At 34.9% G+C, this 27,548-nt stretch overlaps 1 protein-coding gene across 3 annotated transcripts in view; it reads left to right on the top strand.

The window, feature by feature from the left end:
• Positions 1-27,548, top strand: part of LOC149806954 (peroxidasin-like) — a 114,755-nt gene that overhangs the window by 15,654 nt on the left and 71,553 nt on the right. The window lies entirely within an intron of this gene.

Here is a 27,548-nt window from a genome sequence, read left to right on the forward strand (position 1 = left end):
TTCTGTCTAGAATAGTACCAGTAGGAAATTAATTAGTGTGCATCTAATCAGCATATGCATCTATCGTTGAATAATAAGCACTGTGCATACCAATAAAGCGACATACAAAATAAAGAACAAAGCAAAAACAAAAGCATAAAGAAAAACATCAAGGATGGAAAATTTCTTAATAGTTTCCCAGCAGCATTTTTGCATGTAAAAGGTGGAGGTTTGGAGGGCGGGTACATGTAGGAGGTCTGTTAATATACTGGTGTTTCTTACCGTATGTACGAAGTTGAAAGTCATCTAACGCAATGCGTAGGCTGAAGAAGCTAATAACACATTGGCACAAAAGACGATTATTCCAATTTTGACCTAGTAGCCCGGCAAGAAGATGTTCAGAAAAAGTCTCAAAGTTACACTTTTTTTCCTTGTTTCTGTATATAAACTAGGTTATTTTCACTTGTCAAACAATGACTTTTAGTTGCCCGGGCTAATTGAATTATGGAACTATCGGGCTAATTGCATTAGGGAACTATCGTCCTGCGCAGGCTTATAGAGTTTCATGTACAAAGTAATACATGATACAATTTATATTGATGCCAAATTCGTGCTAGATGCGCATTCAGTTAATCTGTTTGTTTAAAAATGACGACTAAGTAAAAATATTGAGTTTTAACAAAACTATTGTACGATAAGTTTACAACGTACAGTCTGTTGGACTGAAAACCTTAATTTGCCAGCCTCATTTCGTAAACGTTCACAACACGACAGAATATGTTCTGAAGCAATATCCGGGTCTTCTTTATCTCTACTTCTGTAGTCGGTAACACGGACTATTAGCTGTATTTTTAAATATGGTATGTGGTCATCTATTCTTCTTGAGCACAACTCAGAATTGGTAAGATCTGGTGGATGATTATACACCAACATCATCAATAACTTCGCCGAAAAACCGTTAAACAGACAAGTGTTCTTTTATAATTCAAGAAGGGTTCAATCACCTCAAAATGCAAGAAAGATCCAGTCACCAACATCAATTTATGTTTCCAGCTGTTACTTTGATTGAACTAGCACAGAATGTCCGTTTAGTAAATATTGATTTTCGAAATTGTGAAAGCTTACATTAGATTAGGAAAGGCCAATGCTCACCTTCTACATGTCACTATGGTCGTAAGTTTTTGCAGTAACGACCGGATTCTTTCTTTATAAGTCAAAATAGTTAACATTCATACACTTAGTTTGAAATATAGATGCAATATAAATACACTTTGCAAGTTTTTCATCACACCGAAAGGTGGGATTAACAAAAAAATTGCGGGCGACATAAGACCTTCTGAATGTAAGTTTCGCGTTTCAAAAAGCAAATGACCCGCTTGTGCTGACGACTGAAAAAGTAATCCCCTAACAATGTCACTGTGGCTTGATTTTGTTGAAACTAGGGTCATTCGAGTCTTTCGTTGCAAGTATTTTTTCTATCAAATTGCAGCATGGACTGTGTCCATTGTAAAATAGTAGAAGACGTTCGAAAATCAGAGGCGAAACATTCAATGTTGCCATAGTTGTGTACTACTGATACGGATATAAACAATTAACTATATCTAGTTTGTGTCTTTAAAGAAGAATTGTATGGCGTCCTGTATGTGCAGTACTTAACAAGTTTAATTCAGTGTGCTCTTCAGCTAAAGCCATGAGACGTGTGTGTGTGTGTGTGTGTGTGTACGTTGCCCTGCAGTTAATTATTTGTATACAGCTGCACAGGAATCTTCAAGTCAGAGTACTTTGGTTTTGACATACTCCTTTTTTCCTCAATGGCTGTGCTGCTGTGTCATCAGTATTACTCGAAACTGTTATTAACTTTTTTAAATCTTATATTTTTCGTTGCTTTGTCCAAATGTAAATCCATAATTTAGCATGTTAGTTGATCATTTCCTTTCATAATGTTGTATGTTAATAGTGTGTGTTTTGCGCCTTGGATCGTTGGTTTTTTTGATCAGTGATATATTGTTTCCACCCAGAAAAGATGTTGAATAAATTCGTTATAAAAATTTCGCAGACGTTATTAGGGGTGAAACTTATCAACTTATTTGGATGTTCAGTCTGATGGAATGGGAAAGGTACGTAATGTTAGAAATTAGTCAAACGCCCCTTTCGAAACCTTTAACTCGAATATTGGTATAGTTTCATTTTTAGAACGTATACAGTGTTAAAAAGCGACGCTGATAACGGTAAATATTATGTTAAGAACATTTGGGAATTTCAAATTAAATTTGTGTTCGATGATCTAGGATATTTTTGGCTATGGAAAAATTTGATGTAGTATAAGCAAAAGTGGATAGACTACGAGAGGATATCGAAAACAAGTTAGATTATTCTTCCCTGTATAATGAATATGTATTATTTGAGTAATTGGAGGAAAGATGAAGCTCGTTTTAAAATTGCACTAAGCGAATTTAGATCTGTATAGCATGACTTGAATATAGAAATGGATCATTATGAAAGAATATCAAGGAACAAGCGATTTGAAATAGGTGTAATATATGAGCTGTTGAAAACGAATATCATATTTAGCCTGTTTGTCCATTTTTTTAGGAATTGAGAAGAACATATTTACCATGATTATGTTATTTACAGCTGAATATAACAAATCTAAAGCCATAATGTCTGCACATTCAAAACGATGTTTAACTGCGTTGTCTAAATTTGTATACCTGCGCAACCCATAAGGTCCGAATATAACTAGTATATACGTAATATGAATCTACTGTATTCAAATACTAATATAATTAATAATAATAAAGTCTGTACATTTGATTTATATTTAATGGTAATTAGTTTTAAATAAAAACCAATATTATATTTAATCCTGAATAGAAATATGTTTCTCATCGTATGTAGTAAAGCACGTTTGCATCCTCATGTCTATAGCAGTAAATTGTCTGTGCTATTTAATGCTAAACAGGGTTTGAATGTGTTCTGTATATTATTCAAACTCTTTATTTTTTAAACTGGAAACCTCAGTAGACAGTAGACCAGTTCACGTGGAACCAACTAAGGCCTACAAAGTATTGGAAAAAGAAAGTCATCAAATGTTCACTTTCGCAACTTGTTAAGAAGTTCAAATGGCATACTAGAAAGCAGCCTAATTTATACTTTTCTCAAAGGTACTAAGTTGTCAGAATGAAATTATCCATTGCAGATTGAAACGTACAGAATGTCGTTTGTTTCAGTTAGATGTATCAGATAGCATTTTTGCTCGGAGCCAGTAGGTACCTTTTTAACCAGTTCGTATAATCGAATTGATGAATCAATCACTCTCTGAAATTGCTGTATCGATAATTGCATTATTATCTATTCGTGAAATTTAATATTGAAAGATTATACAAGTGTCATTCAAGTTTGGACGAGTGATTTGTTGGATTTATAAAGAATTTTATATAAATCATTGAATTACCACAAGAGCTTTACCAATTACCAGTGTGTTTTATTTATATATGATTGCAGCAAGAACTTCCCAATTAACGTTACCAGTCTTATATATTGAACATTGCATTACCACATGAGCTCACCAGTTAACGTTATTAGTGTGTCTTATTTATTGAACATTGCATTACCACATTACCATATCAACTACAGTTACCATTTTGTCTTATCTATATATCATTACATAACCAGTTCATCACAAGATCTTACCCAGTACCGTTAGCATTGTGTCTTATCTGTAGATACAAATGTTATTCAACTTTTCAATTGACACAAAATCGAATACACGGGCAAAAGCACAACTAATGTGATAGATAGATGGATGGATGGATAATAATAATAATAATAATAATAATAATAATAATAATAATAATAATAATAATAATAATAAATAGATAATAATAATAATAATAATAATAATAATAATAATAATAATAAGGACTTTGTATAGCGCCTAATCTTTAGAAGCTCTAAGCGCTTTACAACATTAGACAACACCTATAACATAACAAAACAAAACCAAAAACATATATAATGATATTACAAAAAACAAACATCATGAAATTAAAAAACATTAGAAACATGCCGAAAATACTTAAGGTAGGGAACATTATTAGGTCTTTATATTTGTTCATGCAGTCGATCGATCGATCGATCGATAGATAGATAGATAGATAGATAGATATATAGATAGATAGATAGATAGATAGATTGCTTTTTGAACAGCCAGGAAGGTCTCGATCAGAGGCCAGTTAGAAGTAAGAAAGCGTTAACATTTTGTGAAATAAAATTTCTAATTAAATTAAAGCACGGGAAAGACTACCAGTAGGTAGAATACGTTAATGGTATTGTGATGAATACTGTGACAAAAGTTATGAACAGTGCAAAAATTAAACAATAGGCTACATAAAATAAGAATTGAGGGTGCTTGAACAAAAAATTTAATCTTACGAATTGGGAACTAAATACTGAAGGCTGAGAGTGATTAAAACATAAAATTGTTGCGTTTCAATAAAAAAATGACACAGAAAGTTACGTATTGTTTCTCGATTTCATGTAATTAGACTAACGAAACATTTTTTGGGTTTTGTTATTCCTCTTTTTCATATTTACCCTTGTATCCTTGTAACATAATGTAAACTACAAAATTCGTAATATTGGATATAACATGGGAGATACGGTATTGAATGTTTGATTTCCGGCACATACAGGCCATTTGTGAGTGTTACACGTACATGTGTTAGATAACCATATACCTAACGTTGGGAATGCATCTTATGTAAACAGATTTAGGCAGATTAGTACACCGCTGATCGCATGAACAAAACGAAACTCATAATAGTACATCATATATAAGATATACACGTGTTTCAGAATTAAATATGGGCTTATCTTATAATCGGATACAAATAGCAATGGATTCTTCAAACGTTGTTTACTAATAAAAGCATTCGTCAATTATACAGAGCGGTTTCATAGAAGATTTCTTTGTAATAAGAAGAGGTTTTAGACAAGGGGAGTTTGTCTCATCATACCTGTTTGTACCTTGTAAAGAAATATTGTACATTTTGATAAGAGGAAATACAGTTGTTAAAGATATTGTAGCCAATAATAAAAAAACGCAAAATTACACAGTTTGCAGATGATACAACGAGTTTCCTTGACGGTTCCCAGACCATTCTATTCCGCTCTAAATGACTTCGAGAATTTGGTTTCAATGTTAGGACTGAAAGAAAATTATGATAAAACCGAAGTAACATAAATAGAAAGTAAACTGTTTAGTACAGATGTATATTATTACAATCGCTAGAAACTGATGATGTGTTGGGTAATCTCAATTTAGTATTTCAGATACAGAACATGGAACCTATAGGAAAAGAAAGAAATCAATTATCCAAAATACAGTCCCCAGCTCACCTGATAATATCTTACAACATTTTAACAAATCGTTTTGGGGTTTCGTTTTTTTAAATTTATTTGACAATGCAAAAAATTGACACAATAAAAATGTATATAAAATTGTAGAAAACTGTTTGAATGTCGGATTAAGTATTGTTAATTTGAAAAAAATTCATTCAGGTACCGACATTTTCCTGTATTAGAAGAATTTAATTTATTTGGGGTAATATCTTTACGAAACATTTGGTAGAAGTTAAATATATTTACAGATCTTGTGATCAAGTACGTGAAGTAAAACTAAGAAATAATAAAACAAACCATTTTTGGAACAATTTATTCGATGCTTGGATTAAATTCTACCAGAAGAAAAAAAAAGTTATTCTTTAGAAGAATTTCTAAACTTGCCAAAGAGGGGAAAATATTAAGGTTGCAATTGAAACGTCCTTTTATAATCTTGGCATAATAGAAAAGTAAAGTTTTTAAACTATATCTTGTATGGTGTTAACTTTATTACATTTCAAAACTTTAAAGCAAAAATATAATACTGCAATGGAAATCAATTACTTTACCTGCGTCTTTTCAATAGTATTAAAAAATATCTTATCCAGAAGAACACAAAAAACCCACAGTTCGTTCCGGTTCAGATACTTCCCCCGTAAATAGCGACCGATATATGGATAAATTAAAAAGTACAAAGGGTAGTACAGATATGTATAAAGCTCTTAGGAATATTAATATAATACCAAAATCAAGACAAAACTGTCAATCGTTAATATTTAAATTTAACCCACAAATATGGAATCGATGTACAGCATTGTATCAAAAAGTACAGAAGAGTTCAAAATACAATGGTTCCAGTATTGAATACTTCGCAAAATATTATCTGTTAAAGGCTATATTAGCAGGGTATGTGAAATCGGACATAATTTTCTTAGCTTATGTATAGAAGGAGAAACCAACGTTTGATTTGAGAATGTAGTGATATCAATGAGTTGATGTCAACTCTTTCTGAATGCTTAATGCAAAATATTGGGTAACAGGTAAAATTCTCACCTAGGTAAATCATTCTTGGTGACACGGAATCTGATTATCGTGCGTGAAGATCTGACAGCGACCGCTCAGGGACCATGTACTGGAGACCTATGTTATTACCATAATCGGTCATTTTATCAGCCAATCAGATGAAGTCGTATATCTTCGCGTTTGGGAGACCGCGTGCTTGAAGAGCATCACTGTTTTCCAAACGATTAAGTTCACTTTCAGATTTCTGAAAGCTGCATTTCGGTTGGCTTTATTCACCTGTCACCAGAACATGGCATCTTGGCGGTTGCTGTCAGATCTTCACGGAAGCGGGTGGAGATGTGATTCTAATCAGATTGGGTGACACAAAAATAAATAGAACATATACACTGCCAGTAAAACAATCAGTAAGTTGAATTTAAAAGGCCTGATTAAACTTGTAAAATGTTTTATCTTTCTGAATTCTGCATGCGAAGAAAAACAATTTGTTTCCAAATTCTACGAAAAATGGGGTCAATTGAGCAGAAACTTTCCCCCAAATGATTATATTATTACAACAGCTGAATTCTATATTAATCTTACTCGGGCGAAACATTATTGATAAAAAACAAAACAATCAATGTTTGTCTTACATATTTTCTCCATGGCTTATGACCTTCCTGCCCTTTCGTATTTTCGTTGTTGTTGTTGGATCTTTTAGATCCCAAACAATAGTGGTTTTTGATGAACGGATTTTAATCATTTACAGTCTAATAAACAGAAGTGATTCTAGGCGTGCTTCTCTTTGTAATACATTTCCGGGATAATTTAAAAATGTTTTGAATACTTTTTTAATTGGTTTTATATTTGTCCATCCCACTAATTGTCCAGTACTAATTTCACCACTTTGTGTTATAGATCCCAGTATATATAATATAAATTGCTTAAGGGCTGTTTCTAGCCAAAGAATATCAAATGCATATTAAATAGTTATTAGAAAAATTAATATAATGCCTGTCTACTTGGTGAAACAGGGTGTGTTTTTCATTCTGGTCATTTATGAGGGCTAGAAATAGCATTCTCAAACAGTATAATCAGTGTAAGATATATATGCATAATAGTTACCTCGGAGTTAAAATTACCCTGAGTAAAAATGTACCCTGTTTTGCACTAAATTACAAACGTTGTGATTGCTTGACAAGTAAACGTAGTGGCAACAATTATTTGATTTGATGAAAGAGGTTCGTAATAAGAGCCATATCGAAAACGGAGTCTTACGTACAGCGTATTCCCTTGTACACTTGACATAAAATAGGAAAGAGGTCTCCGCTGGATGATAGCATTCAGCTGACCGTGTACAAGCGAGTTAAAATGACAGTAAAGTACACATATCGTGTCTCTCATTGATACCCACGTACGCAGTTAAGTTACAGAGGTACACATTTCATCATAATTACATTATTAGAGCTCGTTGTCTTTCTGTTTGATCAAATGAGTCCTCTTTTTCATCGTTGATCATTTCGTCTTTTACATTAGGTATAGACTAACTTGGTGACATGTAATCGATTGTAGTTCATGTTCATGTCAGTTGCTTGTGTTTAGTCTCAGACTCTGAATACCTTGTTCTCCAGCTGAAACACGAAATACTTAAAAGGTGAAGGTTGTCTGAGTTGAACATTTCACGTTTCACACTAGCTACGATGTCGTAGCCTCAACTTGATTTGTTATGGTTGAGGCTACGAACTGATCCCATATTATGTAATGGAGCACACACAAAAATCATCAATTAAGTCAGAAAAACAAATAGTGTACAAATCTACTACATAAGTATAATCATGTTGTGAAAGAAGTTTGGCTTATTTTGAATTTATTAAGCCCTTACACGATGAAATAAATTGGCATGGTTACACTAACCTTTACCGTGTCCGACATGACAGCTATCGCGAGACTCTCGCCGTGACCCCTTTTCAATAAAAGGCTTGCCAGACCATATTTGAATATTCTACGCTATGGTATTATCAATCAAGTGGCGAATAATGGCTTCTATGCGGAATTTCAAAGTTGCCGATAAACCGTATTTACTTTTAATGCGCAGAATTTCTGACTCAAACCGCGCCATATTTTTGCTACGATTAGTTTACGTTTCCAAATAAGGCCTCAATGTCCTTATATGGCACACAAACAAACGAGGCTGAGAACGGAAGTAATCATTATTTGAACTAATATGGCCGACGATCTAAACAAAAATATCGGATAAAATAGGTAAACGAGATTTTATAACTATTTCTACAACGATCTGCGATACTTTCCGGTATTAAATAAGAGGACTACTCAGTGTATTTCATCTTATGCAAGGAACATGTTTAAATTGTTGAAATTAGGCTTTAAAAAAAAGCACCGGGTGTGAATCACACCCGGTTTGCTCCATTGACAAATATATCCTCATGTTAGTTCCCCGTCCACGAGGTAGGAGTAGGAGTACTAATATTGGTACTAGTTTCACACTAGTAAATTATTAGCTGCCACTCTCAATCGGAACATGTAGTACGTGTTCCGCATTTGTAGTCTTTTTAGCCAGTCAGTTGAAATCGGTAATAGGTATACAAAGCATGAAATGCACATTAATTGCTTATTAATGAACCTTCCAATATTAGTTAAATAAAAATAATAACAAATGGATTACAGCTGGAAAAAAAATATCCGCTGGCATTGCATATTGGCAAATCTAAAATGGGGGTTGGGGTGTCGGTGACTCAAAAGAAACCACTTTTATATTGAAAACAATACACTTTTCATTAATTCATTGAACAGCAGATACATTTTACCACTGGACGAAACAACCTCAGACACTAGAAAAGTTCCCACTCCCATGAAAAGGTAAGTGCACAATATGCCAAACAATGTTTATTGCACGCTAAATGTTTTCGTTGCCGACTAACACATGAAATATGATAAGCTGTCCTAAATTGACATTTTAATACATATAGGCGATTATGAGCAGGATGTTACGTGCATTACTTCATTAGGCGTGGGTGTTCATTGTTTATCTGAGATATTGAACGAGTAATCTTCCTTCGGTTTTATTTTTCTTTCTTTAAATCAAATGGAACACTTAAGATATTGTTAAAGCTGAGATATATTGCAAACAAATTGGGGAGATGTTCTCCTGTAGCTTGCTTGTTTAAGAAAGAAAAGACCTACATACAGGATCTATAAGCACACTTGCATTCAGTATAAATCATTTTCATGAATGCATGCATAAAGTTAACTTCTTTTAGAAAATACTAGTTTATCGTGATGTAATCTATTTTTGGCTAAACATTGGGTTGTTCTGCTGTGTATAAGATTATATGGGCTTAGATGTAATTATTGGAAGCCCTGTATAAGGACGGGTTTGTTCATTAATTAGGTTCTTCAACACTTTTCTCTCTCCGTCCGGACCTATGATGGTACATATACAGACAAATGGAGAGAGAGAGAGAGAGAGAGAGAGGGACAGATATTAAGGCCAGGACCCACCGCATGTTCTTATTTTTAATATACTGTTAAAACTGAGATATATCCAAATTCATAGCAGATGTCTCTAGTAGCTGCTATGTCCGAGATGTTCGGTAGCAGTTTCATTTTTATGTACAATTTTCTTCAAGAATGCATACATACGCTTAACTTCATTGGGAAATATTATCAACTTATCTATAAATGATTAGCATGTGAGGTATTTGGATGGTTTAATATTAGACAGGCTTTCGATGTAATTTCAGATTTTGTGATTTTACTAAAGCTCTTGATAAAGTATGGCTTGTGCATTAATTAGGCTCATTAGCACTGGCTTCACAGTCTACAACAGAAACTGTATTAGTTATTTTCTGTTTTACCTCGATGGATTTAGATCTTTCTTTCTCTCTCTCTGTCTCTGTCTGCCTGTATCTCTCTCTCTCTCTCTCTCTCTCTCTCTCTCTCTCTCTCTCTCTCTCTCTGACGATGAAACTGGCAGATAAGCAGTATCTCTCTCTCTCTCTCTCTCTCTCTCTCTCTCTCTCTCTCTCTCTCTCTCTCTCTCTCTCTCTCTCTCTGATGGTGAAACTGACAGACAAACAGTTCGTCCCGAGAGAGGGTGAGAGCGAAAAAGACTAGAGGTTAACAAATTAGTCGTAGTCAGAAACGATTGTAAATATAAAAAGTAACCAAATGGTGATGTTATACAATGGTGATGTTGATGTTATACAGCATAGTTCCTGCTAATTAAGGAAACCTTTAACCCTTCAAATTAAGGAAAACGTCTAAACCGAACCTATCATAAACAAATTTTAGCAATAGACAAACATATTGATAAAGCGCTTACAATTGAGAATGTATATTCTGGAAGTGCAGCATTGGCTGAATTAGAATGGGGGCTGGTGGTGTCAGAGACTAAAAACTCCACTTTTACATTTTAAACAACTCTTTTCAACTACTCAGTGGGAAAAAAAATAAACCTGACAATTTGAATTTAAAGCCCCACCCGTTTTCAAATCGAATCTTAGGAGAGAAATGCTGGATCCACCCGTTTAAATGGAATGTGACTGTGCGCAGTCAACTCAATATAAATTATATGAATATTGTATTTCTTATTGCAATTAATAATTTAATAACGGGAATACATTGCAGACAATAATCTTATCTATTTAATCACACGATGGAGTACATTCGTCATCTAAACAGTCTCACCCGATCATGTACATTCGTCATCGAAACCATCCTCCACGATCGAGTACATTTGAACTATTGACGATTTCACACGATCGAGTACATTCGTCATCTAAACAATCTCACTCAATCGAGTACAATCGTCATCTAGAATATATGTTAGACATTAAGATCAATATCAGTATGGTCATCCTCAAAGTGTAAAGTCAGTCTGTTCAGTAAATTTATTTTCACACAATTTCTACTTAGTATCCAGGTTTTCATACAGACCATGCAAATATCCAGGTTTTCATACAGACCATGCAAATATCCATGTTTTCATCTCGATCATCCAAGGATCCAGGTTTTCATACAGACCATGCAAATATCATGCAAATATCCAGGTTTTCATACAGACCATGCAAATATCCAGGTTTTCATCTCGATCATCAGAGTCTCCAATTTTTCATCGCGATCATTGCTTAAACATTCTATTGCAAAACAGTGCGATTGGGATAGACTAAAACTTATAAGAAACTTTTTTTGCGCTTTATCCCAGCAAGAATAATTTCTAATATCAAACGTTTAAGATGACCAACAGATTTACAACTTATTTCATAAATAAGTATTAAAATGACGACACTGAAAGGATAATAATTGGTGAAAAAAAATCAAGTATAAAAGAGAAGAATCCAGATCTGATGTTATAAATATTGAAAAAGATTCAAATATCTCCGAAGAGTTGAAAGGGAAAGATCCTAATGGTAATTATCTTCTAACTTATACATATTAAAGGGAAAGATCCTAAAGGTAATTATCTTATACTTTTGTATAGTAAAGGGAAGGATCCAAAAGGTAATTATCTTATACGTATACACATTAAATGGAAAGATCCTAATGGTAATTAACTTATGCCAATATCCATTAAAGATAAAGATCCTAATGGTAATTAACTTATGCCAATATCCATTAAAGATAAAGATCCTAATGGTAATTATCTTATACGTATACACATTAAATGGAAAGATCCTAATGGTAATTAACTTATGCCAATATCCATTAAAGATAAAGATCCTAATGGTAATTATTTTCTACCTATATACATTAAAAGCATAGATCAGTTTGATAATTTATAATATTTAAGTATTGAAACAGCAATTTTATGGTCACGTTCTTGAAACATTCCTGAGTTGTATATCGCTCTTCTACTCTACCCCATGTAGGATGTTATATCCCTCTTCCGCCCCACCCCATGTAGGCTGTTATATCCCCTTTACCGCTCTACCCCATGCAGACTGTTATATCCCCCTTCCATCCTACCTCATGTAGGCTGTTATATCCTCCTTTCGCCCTAGCCCATGTAGGCTGTCATATCCTCTTTCCGCCCTACCCCATATAGGCTTGTGGATATGGAATAGGCCTGACTAGCCTTCTCCCGTGTCGTTAGAGTGGACTGAGGAATGCAGGAGAGGTGTTAGATCAGTGTTAGCGTGATGGACACGTGATTGAAAGTGTGCGGGTTGTTGTTGTTGTTGTGGGGTTTAACGCCATTTTTCAGCACACGATAGGCTATACATGGCGGCCAGTATTAATGGTGGAGGAAGAACCCGGGAAAACCTCGGGAAGAACCACCGACCCACGAGAGGGTGCGGGTACGAATCCTATCGTGAGATCAGCACAGATTGCCTACCGTGCTATTTCATTGGACAAGGCAGTTTACTCTAATATTGTCTCCGCACTACATAAGATACTTGTGTTTCTGTGCCGTAAAACTACAAAGTAAACCAATCCGAAGAGAGTGGCATAATAATGATTTAGCTTTTAAGATTGTATGCCACGCACTACTTTTATTGAAGTTGCATGCTGTATGATACAATAAAAGAGTTTCAATGAACCGTCATCACAACACCAGCGACTAAAATGTGATCTGCCAATGTTGTTGTTGTTGTTGTTGTGGGGTTTAACGCCGTTTTTCAGCACACGATAGGCTATGCATGACGGCCAGTATTAATGATGGAGGAAGAACCCGGGAAAACCCCGGAAAGAACCACCGACCCACGAGAAGCTACTGGTAAGCTTTCTCACATACACAAATTGGCCGAATCCTAGACTCGAACCCACGCAAACAGAGGTGAGATGGCAGTGATCCGTAACGGAGAGCGCTTTAGATCACTCGGCCACTCGGGGCCTCATCTGACAATGCGTTTTCAACGTTCCAGAATTTTTCTTGTGAAATATGAAAAATAGTAAAACTGTTTATGAGCGTACTTGACGGTATCAGATTAACATTTGACTAATTTCTACAATTACGGAAGCAAACTGTATCTGCATATCAAAAGGGAGCAGCCATCATGGATTTTATGCTTCTAAAAATTGAGTAGATTTGCAAATTTATGTCAGAATCTATAACTCTCCACATGCTTCCAATAAACCTAACAATTTATTTGCCAAAACCAAATAATAAATCCCCAAAATAAGCAAATAACTGTTAAATTGATGATTACATTAACATTTTGTCCATTACGTGTTATTTTACAAAAGCCGACAAGGAGCTTTAATTAGTGTTTCTGTAGACTGGTCCAATGGGAAATCTTCTATTATACTGAAGTGGATGTTGGAACAAAGCAATCATTGACTATTAAACAACTTTCAGAGAAGTTAATCAGAACCAGTCTAATTCGGTGTACCATTTAACGAGTTATGATCGTATTTGTTATTAACAGATTTGAATTATCTATTATTGAAATCGAAATACAATGTGTTGCTTTGATTTCATGGTCTTAATATGATATTTTATTTTACCTTGAACCAATATGTACTCTATTCACCGTTTGTAAAATTTGTTAAATAGTAATATTATTGTGTATTCAGCGAAACGACCATTCAAGAGACACACACCATTGCGTCAGTTATCACAGGTTTAGTGACAAAGAACAATTGTCTTTGGTTTGACGTGTTAGAAATTTGAAAAAATATCTAAAAATGTAAACGTTTAGTGCTTTCCTTCTTAAAAGAGACCCTGTTTTATCCCTTGATGACTTTGATCTCATCCATACGGTGAATTTAATTATACAATGGAATGAAAAAAAAATGCCTTTCTGCTTCTTTAGATAATATAAAAGAGATCGAATTTTGACATCGAAACTTGTCTTCCACCTTGACGTGACATGTAGAAGATTATTTTTCTCTTTATTTCATGCAGTTGAAATTAAAATATTTTTTAATTAGAGAAGTTGTGTATTTATTTACGAAATTCGTTTAAGAAATATTGGACATAATGTGCCCAAGGAAGCATTTATGGAAAACGTTTAAGAGCAAAAATGAGATATTTTCATTTTCCATTGCAAAGAGCCCAGGCGTGAAAGTCTTACTACTGCTACCATGAATTACTAACACTGCCAACACAAATTGTCCCCATATAATCACCAAAACTTTTCGTTGTCGACTAGGAAAAGGAAAAATAATAAATTGTCCTAAGTTGATTTCCCTGTTATATTTTGGAGAATTCTTTGTGCCGTGTTACGTGCAGTATTTTATCAGGTGTGAGTTTTCAACACTTTTCTGATACCTTTAAATAGCGATCTTCATTTCTTGTTGCTTTATCTACATAAAATGGAAAACAATTCAAGATGTTTTGTTTAAACTGAGATATGTCATGAATACATTGGAGAGGTTTTCTCCGAAGCTGGTTTGTTCAATAAGGCTACCTCTACTGATATTTTAGACTTGTAACCATATATTGCCTGTTACGCTGGTACATACTATGTAACCCGTGTAAGAGGGCAGAAATGTGAGATGAGTTGAACTGTTTCTTTGTCCCCATTTTTCACATGATAAAGTCACTTACCTAGACTAATTTTTTAACATTAGGCCAAATTTGGTGAAGCTTTGATAACTACTCCCCACAAGACATAAATCAAAACTTATTTCTTAAAAAATGAACATTATAAGTGCACTTCCATCACAACTACATGTATACACTTTTTCTTTCTGAATTAGAGTTTAGGTTTGTTGTGTGTATATTGAATTGTTTTAGAATGACTTTCCTTTTATCGTAACTTTACAAGATGTGACAGATGCTCAAGACCTCGGCCATTATTTTCATTTCTAAGCAACTTTCTATGTCCATTCCTACCGCTCCGGTTTCCTAGTAGTTAGAGCGTCCGCCTCGGATGCGGGAGGTCGTGGGTTCGATCCCCGACCGAGTCAAACCAAAGACTTACAAAAGTGGTACTTACATCTGCGTCGCTTAGCGCTCAGCATTAAGAGGTTATTGTTAGGACTGGTTGGTGTGGTGTCAGAATAATGTGACTGGGTGGGCCATCATGCTACATGTCTGCGGCATGATGCCCCAGTGCTAGACATTACTATAAACTGCCGCAATGCAGACATCGTAGCGTTATGACTGAAAAATTGTTAAAGCTACGTTAAAAATCCAAATCACATCACGAAACACACATGTCCATTCCTTATTACGTATTTGAAATTGACGCACATTTACTGTAAGCGGTGGAACTAATTTTACTGTATCTCAGACTTTCACTAATAAGAACTGCGTGTAAGTTTTGTTACATAGTAAAGTTTCTTTTTGACATTGTTTAACACAGATTATACATGCTAGTGAATGTACGGTTTATGTACTGTCTATATGAATGGTGTAAAAACTATCATCGATAATATATCTTTGTCTCCCTGTCGGTGATTGATTAATTTTTACATATAATAATCCTGACCTCTCTAGTATTAATACGTTACGCCATCTTATATGTTATTAGTGTTTCTTTTTCTCCATATGCCACCTGTGAGTAGTGTGAGAAATATTACATAAATAAAATACAGTTTTCGTTGTAAATATAGGTCCTTCAAATCGGGTTTCATTGTGGCTCAGTTTGTTTTTGAAGCCTGTGAATTATAGTTCTGTCTCGTCTTTTTTTCGAAAGAAGGGAGATGAATCTACCGGTGTGTGAGAGAGACAGAGAGAGAGAGTGTGTTTTTGGGAGGAGTGGAATGTGGGGGGAACCATATTCCTCTCCTCTACCTGCTCTTTTTACTCCTAAACCGAACCGTTCTTGCGTAAATTTGAATGCAATGATTCCTGTGAAGTTTAGATTTTTATGTACCTAATTCCGTAAATTTGGATGTAATAATTCCTGGGAAGTTTAGATTTTTATGTACCTAATTCCGTTAATTTTAATGTAATGATTCCTGTGAAGTATAGATTTTTATGTACCTAATTCCGTAAATTTGGATGTAATAATTCCTGGGAAGTTTAGATTTTTATGTACCTAATTCCGTTAATTTTAATGTAATGATTCCTGTGAAGTTTAGATTTGAATGTACCTAATTCAAAAAATGTGTGACATAGATACTTTTGAATTCGAGATATTCAGAAAAGGAGAAATACTTGCGGAAGGGACAGAAGGACTGATGAAGATTAATTAAAGATACTTTCAAACAGTGTGATGTTTTCCTATTCAACGACATTTTTGAAAACCGTTTCAATTGTTGATCTTTTAATTTCTACACCGGTGTTGACATGTTGATTAGATAATGACTGTTGGATAACCATGGATTGTTTGTTATTATTGAAATCTTTATCGATGACAATGCGTGGTAGAGGATCAAACAGGCTTAGCTCTGTACTTAAGCTAAGTTGTTGTTGTTGTTGTTTCGGGGTTTAACGCCATTTTTCAGCACACGATATGCTATGCATGGCGGCCAGTATCAGTGGTGGAGGAAGAACCCGGGAAAACCACGGGAAGAACCACCGACACACGAGAAGCTACTGGCAAGCTTTCTCACATACCCACATTGGCCGAATCCTAGACTCGAACCCATGCAGGCAGAGGTGAGATGGCAGTGATCCGTAACGGAGAGCGCTTTAGACCACTCCGCCACTCGGGGCCCCCTTAAGCTGAGTGAGTTGGGGTATAAAGCGTGCAATACACTCTTTTTCCTGCCGGATGCACCTTTATCTTTTGACCTAACTTGTACAATAGTTTTGCCGAGCTGACTCCGAGGAAATCGGTCATTGAGTTAATGCAATCATCCAGTACGCTTCCATTTAGATATCGGCTTTATTAATAGTGAGTCATATTAGAAAATTTTGGTGTGGAAATAACTACAGTGAATGTTTTTTTTCTTCCCACTTTGATGTAATATTGTTTGACATGAGAACGTAAATAACTCTAGTTTGATCAAAGTGTCACGGATATTGACCTTGTGGTATAAGTAGGGCCTTTTGCACTTGTTACTTAAATACAATTACGTGCATAAATAATACACGCCGAATATTTATGAAAAACTTCATATTCAACATGGAAGATGCAAAAAGTATGTATGTATGTATGTATGTATGTATGTATGTATGTATGTATGTGTATGTGTGTGTGTGTGTATGTATGTATGTATGTATGTAGCGGGTGGGGTGGTAGGTAGGTAAGTATTACGGCATATCATCCCATTTCAACTAAACGTCAAGTTCGAAAAATGGGGAAAAGTAGTATTGCGCAAAATCTTTAGTACGCAAAAAAGAAAACAGAAGAATGTTTCGATGTCACAACATACAGTTATTTGCTACAGTCAAACAGCTTTGACGATATCAAAATGATAACAGTGATTAAATATTTTTCTTCAAAAGTTAAATACATTAGTATGCTAGAATTACATCGAGATGGAAAGAAAGAATCATTTGAAATAATTGCGGCTCAATATGCAGAAAAAATGTTTCGCGGATTTTCAGAATACAAAATAAAAAAATTGTTTTTGTTTTTCGCTCTTTCTTTCTGCACATAATCGAGGAAGTGTCATACCATGAACCCATGAACTTATGCAAGAGAATGACAAAGTTTTGCCCGATGTTATAATAACCAGACTTCCTGTTTTCCGTCCAACAATGAAGAAATACTATGTTTAAAGAAAAGTATTACAGATATGAACATTTAATATCTATACGAGTGCCGCATAATGCGATAAATTAGGCATTGTAAACTGAAACGTTGTTTTACTCCAACTGAACATGCCATACCTAGAAATTTAGCGAGAGAGAGAGAGAGAGGTACCTTTTGCGTATGAAAATGGTTTTAATAATAACTTAGATTATACTAGAGCTACTAAATGCAAGTCGTGTACGGATTTTACGCCGACTAAGACTGAAAATAAATTCTGTCCATGTATCGTAGATGGGCATATAATCCGCTTAAAATTTGTGTCTGGCGTTTTGAAATTGTCGTAAAAGTCTCGTCTGCTGAGCTCATACTGCAAACGAACGAATTAAATTTTGGCTTGAGGGTATTTCAAGACAACAATGGCAAGATAATACTCTCAAGAATGAAGAATGGTTGTTTGCGTGCGCGCACACACACACACGCACGCACACACACAGATATATATATATATATATATATATATATATATATATATATATATATATATATATATGAAATTAAATATCTAGGTTAGTAAGCAATACTCCAGTGTCTGCAAAAAAAGAAAAGAAAACAGTCTTAAAGGGGCGAAAAAGTCAGACGATTAAACGATTTAGACACGTCACATTGAAATAATTAGTCATTGTTAATTAGTGTGTAGTATATGTCTGTTAACTTAAATATGTATGTGTGTAGACATTGCTAATTAGTGTGCAGTAGTTGGTTGTATTAATATGTATGTGTGTAGACATTGCTAATTAGTGTGTAGTAGTTGGCTGTATAAATATATATGTGTTGACATTGCTAATTAGTATGCAGTATGTGTCTGTATACTTAAATATGTATGTGTGTATGTATTAGTGTTTAACGACACCACAGCACAATGGCAATATGGCGGCAATTAAAAAGTAAGTACTCAGAATGTAAGAAGAGGAAGAATGTCACGAAAATTTAGGAAAACAACCCCTTCGAAATAAACGTCAAAACGAAGTAAAAATTATCAAAGGTAAAGTTGTTAAAATTTTGTCAAGGTAAAACTTGTACAATCCTTAAAACGATTGGTCAAATTTTTTTACGTAAATCACCTAGCTTCAAAACGTCCAAGATATAAGTCGGTATATTTATTAATTAATTACCAGACTACATGTCAAATGTTTTTGCGCCACTTGAAGAAGAGAATAAAATTTTCGGTATACCAGAGGAATGCTACAAGAAGTTTACCAGAATTTTAGTGTTTAAATGGACTATTCCCATCCCGGAAGGCCATTAATGGCAGATATTAACTTAAATATGAACATCTTGAAATTAATATTAACATTAGGCTATCAAATCAGTGTAGATACATGTATATCAGATGCGCTGAAATTTTCATAATGATGACCCCTGACCCCTCGGCTCTTGCGTTTAAGAAACATGGGGTAACTAAGCGAATATAAATTATCCTCCCCCAAACTGACACATCTACCAGTGGTTCAAGGAATTTTGAAGATCATTTGGAATTGATATGAAATCATAAATATGTAAAATATGTCTGAAATGAAAAATAAATCCAATCCTTAGCGTGTCTGCCCCCAATAACACCGTTCTACTGCTTGAATAGAAACCACAGGAGTAATCTAAATAACGATACCTGCTGTTTGCGGAGTTCGAAAACGTGGCCTGCAGCCAAAGCGAACAAACAAAATGGTTTATAGTACCAACGGAGATATCTTAATTCATTGTAGGTGTTCACAGATCTTGACGGAAGTCCCTCAGCGAATACACGCTGTTTGAAAAGTCAGAAAACTCAGTCTACAACCTACGTAAAAAAAAATAAAATAGAAAGGTTTATGGTACAGGAGAGATATCCTAATCCATTCCAGCTGCCGATCGATCTAGACGGAAGTCTTAGAGTCAATATTGTGATGTGAAGACGAGATCTCAGTTATTTAGGGTTCACTAACCTTTGAAGGAAACAACATAAGGCGCGACTGTCAGGCATAGAGAAAAATAGGCTTGGCTACAAGTATGAAATGTTGCATCTCAATTTTTTATTCCGAAAACGAAGGTTTGGACAAAGATTGGCATCGAGACCACTCCTTGTTAACATGAGCATGTCTAACTGTCTATACATAGCAGACACCAGTTCGGACAGCTTTCCCAGCTTTTTGAAGTCACTGCGATACAGGATTGGCTGCATTTTACGTCGCCTATGTGTACAAACATTCCTTTTGTTGCATAACCCTGAGACAATAAAGACTATCGGCGGAATATACTGTTATATCAGCCAAAGGGTCTCTAATAACGATAAATCAGATCTACGTTGCTTCAGTTGCCAAGAAAAATGCAATGACCGAAACTTTAGATTTTCCTATCTTTCTTATTGCCAGCCGGAAATATTTATTTGATGCTGTATTATTTCTGACGTCAGCTGCAGTCGATCTACAAAGTAACTACATTTTGGCATCGTCTCAATCCGCTGTGCCCATGTTCATTGTGAATCATCTTACCTGAGATTTCGTATGCACACCTGAATATTAACACATTACTCTTTCAAATGCGTGCAAGTCTTTGTAAGAAAGTTTAAAACTTCTGACAATCTCGAAGATTCGAAGAGACAATGTAACAATGTTATATTTTATAATCCATCTCTTACGCTTGCATGTGCACTGATCCGCTGGTTAACCCGGCCACACAAGCTTCCAGTATACCAAAATACTAAACCTGGCCACACAAGCTTCCAGTATACCATAATACTAAACCCGGCCACACAAGTTTCCGGTATACCATAATGCTCAACCCTGCCACACAAGCGTCCAGTATACCATAATACTAAACCTGGCCACACAACATTCAAGTATACCATGATACTATTTGTACAAGGTTTAACAACCGGTTTATGAATGATAGAATATTTTGTGAATGAAGGATGAATTAATTAAATCCTATATTTTATTCTGAATTTCTTTTTTTGATTGTATAATTGAGTTGGAAAAATACAGTTTTCTTGGTATATCCATTGTACATACAATTAATGAGCGATTGCTGTCCAGTTAGTGAGTTTTTATTTTAACAGTGGAGGGGGGCCCCAGGTGGCTGAGTGGTCTAAAGCCTTCGCCTTTATCGATGACTGCCAACTCACATCTGTCGGCATAGATTCGAGCCTTGGGCTCGGTCAGTGTGAATATGTGAGAAAGCTTGCCAGTTATTTCCCGTGGACCGGTAGCATTTTGCGCTGTGAATGGCGTTAAACCCAAAACAAAAACAACAAGAACAACATTTCCACAATGGAACCGCTGTGACTGACTTGGAGGTTAAGGCGTTTGAATCGTGTGAAGGAGGTCGCTAATTCAAATCCCACCATCGGGATCGGCATTGAGTAGCTGCTGTGGTGTGGCCTTAGGCACGGCATGCAACTCTACCTTGGATATATATACTGTGCTCGTTCTCTATAACTCAAACTTTATTATTTTCTATGGAGCAGGTTAAAAAAATAAACCCATCTTTCATCACCTGTGACAATCTCATTCAAGTGTCTCTGAGCACTCTTTTCATATTGGAGAGCAGCTGTTTGGCGATCTCAACCCAATTCTCTTTTTGATCATCCGTCAGCAAATGCAGGTCCAATCATGCAAAAACTTTTTTTCTGAGCTACAAATGATTCTACAATATATTAAAAACAGGTGATGAATTAATGTTCGTGACAATAAATACATATTTTACTTGGCTCGCTTCATCAATTTCCCATCTTTACAGCAAAAGGTGACCGGATTTTACAGTATGATTTTTTTCTTTCTCAAACGTGTTTACTTCATTGTCACTTACGTTTGACACAATACATGCAAACAAACGCACACATACATATGTACATGAGCAGGTTTCCGGTTTGCTGCATTTTCAATTGCTGATCAAACGTGTGTTTGTTATTGAAATTGACGTTAAATTTATTGTCGGTTTCAAAGAAACAAAACATTTAACAAAATATTCAGAATTGTTCAGATACCCCGCGTAATTACTCTCGAATACGATATAACATTTACTTGTTTATTATACGTATTCCAAACGTAGCGCCCTCTATCGCTTCCCGAGTTTTACATTTGAAAACATAAACTATGTCTGTTCAAACGCTTTTGACATAAGCAAGTTAGATATTATGTAGTAGCGCCTTTCTGATGTCACTGCGCTATGGGGAATTAGTCACAAGCAAGAGGGTTTCTTCTTTTTCTACCTTTAATGAAGTATGTTGCCCCTAGTTCTTCATGCTGACTCCCTGCACTATGTTTGACCTGGTTATTTAAACAATCCTAGCGGACTTCAGAGAAAACATTCCCTGAAGACCTATTCTAAACTAATATTCTGGTCTGACTGTGTTAGGTGCAGACCCTTTATCTAACTCTAATATACATATCAAAATGCACAGAATCTAAATTTTGTAATCCAAAATAAAGCCATATAAGTACTCTCCATACACACTCTTTTTCCACTGATGCTGTGTGTTAGAATTTACAAAAATATTATTTTGAATATGAAATTACTTGTAAACTTTATCCTTTTGAGCAAATTACTTCAAAATTAAACTATAACTACTCAACTCTATTTTAAGCACCTTATACCTACTAAAAGAGATTCAAATTTCCCTTCAAATGGTCACTAATTTTGATGTTTAAGCATTAAGGCAAACTTGCTATAATTGATTTTAATTAGCTTTACAAACACATCTTCCAACTGTCCTACTGACTCCTTTGTTTCAATTTCTCTGGACTGTAACTTGACACCATAGCATTTGAATAGCTGCTGGTAACCTAGTATTGACCCCAAATCTCTGCCTCTAAATCTAACAGTGACTGTAGAGTTACCCCTCTATCATAGACATACTGTTATTAAATTTATGTAGAGAATTTAGAAAATTTATACACAAATATATCTTTCCTTCTAAAACTAATATAAATACCATAGCACCTGAAATAACTAAATTTAGCCCTATAATAATTACCTCACTGGTAAAATCCCAGCTGAACAACTAAGCACGCGTACTACACTTTTTGGGTATTACACTTTTTAGACGATAAACGTATATCGTAAACGTTTTTCTCTGATTGTAATTCTTTAAAGTTAATTGGATTTATCAAGCTTAAATATCAGGCACATGCCTGAGATATAATATCTAAAAAGTAAAACTAATATTTCCTATTGGAATTTCATTAATGAGTAATGAAGATATGAAATCTGTACCGTATCTATGTCTTGCATTAAAGATAGCAGAGTTGGTGCTGAGAGATTATTTCTTATGGATGTTTGAAATATTTATTATTCCATGGAAGATCTATTTATTTGTCTTGCGATAGTTTAGCATTAAACGATTTTCCTCCCCTCATGATATGAAGCCAAGATTCAGCATGAGGGCAAAACAGATTCCGTGTACTTAGGTAAAACCATCTTTGCTCCTATCATTGTGCTTTTTGTCGTTTTGTTTAGCTGTAATGGTCTTAGACCAGAAGAGGTTTTTAGATGGTCTGTTTACCGTCGTCCGTCTTTCCGTGCATCAGGAGTACGATGAAACTTTATACACACATTCATCCAACTGTCTAGTTGGCCCAAGATGAAAATAGTGCTTCTCGCACAACCAGTATGGCCGCCACAGTGGCCATCTTGAAAATCTTGTCATCGCTACTTCTCCTGAATGTATGCTGATACCAACATAGGGTTTTGAAAGAATGACTTCTTATGTGATTTTGTTGGTCCTATGCAAAAGGAGGTCGATCTGACAGCCTACGTAGCCGCTACGAGAGTCTTTTTGAAACTTTTATTATAGTTGGTCCTCGTGAATGAATGGAAATTCACTAAAATACTTTTTATGATGTCTAGTTAGTTCTTAATGAAAATGGTACAGATCTGGGGTCCAATATGGCCACCATAGCGACCACCTTAAAAATCTTATTATCGCCACTGCTCGTACGTGGATGTTCATATCAACATGAGGTTTTCATTCAAAACACTTTTATAGTGTCTAGCTAGCTCTAAATATAAATGGTGTTGATCTAACTTCTAATCTGGCTGCTAAGGCAGCCATCTCGAAATCTTCTTATCGCAACTCCTCCAGAACAGAAAGATATTTTGATCTAAAGACTTCTCATGATGTCCAGTTGGCCTTAAGTGAACATGGCGATGATCTGACATTCACTATCTAGAAGCTCTTATTATCGTCACTCTTCCTGAATGGATGGTCGAATCAACATGAGGTTTTCACTAAAAGATTTTTTATGAAGTCTCTGACGTACAATATTGCCGACACAGCAGCCATATTGAAAATTCTGTCGTCGCAACTCCTCCTGAACGGAAAGTAAGATTGACATAGAGTTTTCGTCAAGACTTGTCATTTCAGCTTGGTTCTACATGAAAATGGTGTTGATCTGGGATATAACTGCCACGTTGGCTGGATTGAAAATATTGTTATCACTTCTTCTCCTAAACGAATGGTCATATGACCATGTGGTTTTCATTAAAAGACTTCTGATACTGTTTTGTTGACCTTCTGATACTGTTTTGTTGACCTTAAGTTAAAATGACGCTGATCTGGCGTCCAATATGCGGCCATCTTGAAAATCTTGCTTTAGCTAGTCCTGTTAAACGGAAAGTCATTTTGACATGGGATTTTCATCAGAAGAGTTTTTTGTGGTGCCTACATGGTCCAAAATGAAAATGATTGACACTCAATATGGCCACCATGGTAGATATGTTGAAAATAGTATTATCTCGACTAACAAATGGATGAGTATATATATATATATATATATATATATATATATATATATATATATATATATATATATATATATATATATGTATATATATATATATATATATATATATATATATATATATATATATATATATATATATATATATATATATATATATATATATATATATATATATATATATATATATATAAACATCAGGGATGACTTTTTATGATACCTAGTTGGTCCCTAGGGAAATTGGTGCTAGTCGTACATCTAATATAGCTGTCACAACGGCTGTCGTGAAAATCTTGTTGTCGATTCTCCCTCTCCCTGAATGGGTGAATATCATCACATGAGGTTTTGGCCAAAAGTCTTCTAATGATGTTTACTTTGTACCAAATAAAAATGGTGCCAATATGACATCCATAATGTCCAACACAGCAACTAATTTGAAAACTCTTGTTGCTGATGATGAATACCAAAGATGGTTTAAACACTCAGCAGTTAAAATGAATAAATCGTCTTATTTTGAATTTATGGAAATTATTTTCGCACAGTCGATTATCAGTTCATACAATGGGTTGTTGTTGTTTGTAGGTTCCTCTTGTTGGCTTCTTACGTCGTATGTAAAAATAGCTCATTTATCAGTTCTCTCACTCTCTTAAATCTTCATTATTTCTCCTCCTCTTCGTCACTGTTCGTCGTTGTCATCTCCATCATCATCTCATTCATTATCATCTTCATCAGGACACTCATTATCCATTATATTTTCCGTTTTTTGGATCAGCTGGGGAATGTACTGAAGCAGAAAAGTAATGATAGAGCAGTTAGAGTTATGAATGGATCACTGTGCGATTCCAGTGCGTACTCGAACCAAAGGTTCTGCCATATTAATTTACACGTAAGCTAGCTCTCGGTCCAGTAACACTTTTTTTTGGGGATGTGCCACAAACAGTGGATTGTATTGTTTAAAGCATTAGTATCATCCTTTAATCTGAAATGATATGAGTGCTGTAATACATTATTTTGTATAATCAGTGCTTGCTAATCTCACTAATGAAGTGTTAATTAAAATTAATGGTAAGCCGTTACCGTTGGCGTTGATTCCTTCTGTGACATGGTACGGATTTCACTTTTAAGTACAAGTTGCTATTATGACGTGGAATGGGTTTCATTTTTAAGTGGGAATTGTTTCTTTTTAAAGTAGATTTAAGGATTATATCAACCTTAGGTCGATATTGGATATTGTATTTTAAAAGTCATATATATGGGACCAAAATTTACCTTGATAACCAAATGCATCTAAAAAAGCAAATTATAAAATACTTTAATAAAGAAAGGATGTTTGACTCCATCAATCAGTTTTTCATAAAGTGCTGTATTTAGGTTTCGTGCAAAGACTATGTGCATAACACCAGATTGTTTGAAGTGGAAAACGTCTACAAATTCTCCAGATATACACGTATACATTTTGCCTTTTTCGCATTGAAATTGTGAGGCCACCAAATATACGGTGTTTCACGGGTTTGTATTGTCATGGAAAATTCTTGGAAGACCCCATCTTTGATAGTCCTCAACAACGGAACCATAAAGATGCACTGTACAATGGTCTTTAAACTGTACGCATTCAACTGCAAGTGTGAGGCAATCCAAATGCTTGCGTGCCAGATTTCCTTTGTGTGATTTCTGGTAAAGTTCAACCGGTGCTTCGCCCTTGCAATTAAAACAGGGTTCAGGCCACCGTATACGGATAATTGCTCAATTTAGATTAATTTCCTTTTAATTCTAAGCATGTTAAAATTCAGAGTGTCAGCTGTAATCTTGGCGAGTAATTTGGCAGTACTTGTAAAGGCAGTCTTTTCAGCTCGGTCTTTCTTTTGCATTTCTATTTCAGTCCATGCAAACGCCAAAATGTAAGAATGTGATTTTTGGTTTGAACCCTGGTTCATTGTTTTTGTAGAAGACATTGTTTTTGTCTATCGCTTTTCGTATTCATCAGATTTTACTTACAAACTTGAGCGTGTGCTGAATACAGATTTACAAACTAATGACGACTGGTTAATGCATATGGTTGATTGACTTAGTCTAGCGAAAGCTACCTCGTTCGTCTTCCTAAAATTGCCACCTTCAACGCCATATTTCTGATCCGATTTTAATCAGTTTTGGAATATGGGTTTGCATCATCACAACCCACAGACGAGTTCAATAATGAGCGAGATCTTTGAATATTAATGAGGTGCTGCTATTCTGGAGGCCATATGTCTGAGGTGATTTTGAAATAACTTGGAATATATATTTGTATCATTAAGATCTCAGACTAGTTCGATAACGAGTGAAGTCCACTCATACTAAGTACGGACCTTGTACCTGATTGGCAGAGCTTGTTATCACTCTGGAGTCCGTAATTTTGTTTTCCGTTTTTGATCAAGCATGTAATATATGCGTATCTCATTCAGTTCTCGGTAGAGTTCAATAGTGAATAAGATCCATGCATACTAATGACGTAATCTTGCATCAGATTGGCTTGTGATATATATATATATATATATATATATATATATATATATATATATATATATATATATATATATATATATATATATATATATATATATATATATATATATATATATATATATATAATGTTTTCACTTTTGGCACGTTTTTGTCGATTGCATATGATCTGTAAATAGGTGTTTACAAGTTTAACAATTAATCTTAATAACGAAATTGTATACAAGTTTTATGTGATTTCCCACTGGATGATTGAGTCTCTTGAGTTTGATCGCGACGCGACCTATTGTGGAAATTGTCAGGTTGGAATAATTGCGACATAATTGTGTAGGAAATATTGCGATGTTGAGCCATAAGAGTG

This window comes from Sinohyriopsis cumingii, chromosome 1 (genome assembly GCF_028554795.1).
Source record: "Sinohyriopsis cumingii isolate HCF-2022 chromosome 1, ASM2855479v2, whole genome shotgun sequence".
Lineage (NCBI taxonomy): Eukaryota > Metazoa > Mollusca > Bivalvia > Unionida > Unionidae > Sinohyriopsis > Sinohyriopsis cumingii.